Source organism: Suricata suricatta, unplaced genomic scaffold (genome assembly GCF_006229205.1).
Source record: "Suricata suricatta isolate VVHF042 unplaced genomic scaffold, meerkat_22Aug2017_6uvM2_HiC HiC_scaffold_3231, whole genome shotgun sequence".
NCBI classification, from domain to species: domain Eukaryota; kingdom Metazoa; phylum Chordata; class Mammalia; order Carnivora; family Herpestidae; genus Suricata; species Suricata suricatta.
This window is the reverse complement of record NW_021878559.1, coordinates 1-1,535: the sequence shown is the minus strand read 5'-3', so window position 1 is coordinate 1,535 and position 1,535 is coordinate 1. Positions and strand designations below refer to the sequence as shown.

The following is a 1,535-nucleotide window of genomic DNA, read 5'->3' as shown; positions in this document are numbered from 1 at the left end:
TGGAGAATTCCTCTGGATTGTCACTTTGGCTAAGTTTCTGTCTTATGCATGTTGTAAGAGCTGCTTATATGCCTGGGCCTGAGAGAACTGCTATATTAATAAGGGGTCATAGACTGTCCAGTGCCTGGCACCCCAGGACACACTTCTGGTGTATGTTTTGTGCAGTCAGCTGTTATATTTTGGATGCTCTATCCCACTGGTCTGTTCTCTGCAGATCTCATTGGTATAGTCATGGTGAGTATGGACCTTTGATCAGGTGTCCTTTAATTGGTTTGTTGAAGGAACCCTGACAAACAAAAAGTGGGCTGTGGGAAGTGGGAAGTCTCAATTCATAAAAGGAGAAAAAAGAGGGAAAGAAAATCAAACTGAGAGTCAAAAAACTCTAAGGCTCGCGCCCTCAGTGGCAGGGGCTGGGGCTGGAGTGGCAACTCCGAAGCCGGAGGCCAGATGGGCCCAGGGCAGGGTTGGGGGCGGGGGGCGGCTACCAGGGGGCAGGAGCAGTGGAGGTGGCGCTTTTGTTTATCCCTGGGAAGAAGTTAAGGAGCAGGAGATAGGGAAGGAGGGTGGGCCGGGGAGGAGCGATGAGGCTCGGTGGAGGTGGCCACCACAGGGACTCGCCGCCATCACCACCTCCGCTGCTGCCTCAGTGCGAGAGGAGCTGCTGCAGGGACTGCCCACCGCCATCCCGCACGTCAGGTAAAGTGTCATCGGGTCGGATATTGCCTAAAACCTGGAAGACTGCAGTGAGGTGGCAATGTCTCGGGAACCTTCCCCACCTCTCCCCGGAGATCTGTCTGCTGGTCCTATCACAGAAAGCTGGTCTTACACGCAGGTGAAAGTAGTAAAATTTTCCTACATGTGGACCATTCATAACTTCAGCTTTTGTCGAGAGGAGATGGGAGAAGTTAAAAAGTTCAACATTTTCATCAAGCCCTAGTGATAATTGAAATGGTGCCTAAGGGTAAATCCAAAGGGATTAGATGATGAAAGAAAAGACTACTTGTCCTTATGTTTGCTTTTAGTCAGCTGCCCAAAAAGTGAAGTTCGAGCAAAATTCAAATTTTCCCTTCTACACGCTAAAAGGGAAGAAACAAAAGCAATAGAAAGCCAAAGAGCATGTCGATTCATACAAGGGAAAGACCGGGGTTTTAAAAAATTCATTTGAAGGGATTTTTCGCTTGATGAAGCTAATGGTCTTTTACCAGATGACAAGCTTACTTTATTTTGTGAGGTGAGTGTGGTCCAAGATTCAGTAAATATATCAGGACATACGAATACAAATACTTTGAAGGTGCCTGAATGTCAACTAGCAGAAGAATGAGGTAATCTCTGGGAAAACACAAGATTTACAGATTGCAGTTTTTTTGTGAGAGGACAAGAATTTAAAGCTCATAAATCTGTACTTGCAGCTCAATCCTCAGTTTTGAATGCAATGTTTGAACATGAAATGGAAGAAAGCAAAAAGAATCAAGTGGAAATAAATGATCTAGACCCTGAGGTTTTTAAAGAAATGATGAGATTCATTTACACAGGGA

At 45.8% G+C, this 1,535-nt stretch overlaps 1 pseudogene; it reads left to right on the top strand.

Annotated features, from left to right (window-relative positions):
- The first annotated feature begins 754 nt into the window (after positions 1–754).
- On the top strand, positions 755–1,528 carry LOC115285001 (annotated as a pseudogene).
- Positions 1,529–1,535: the final 7 nt, after the last annotated feature.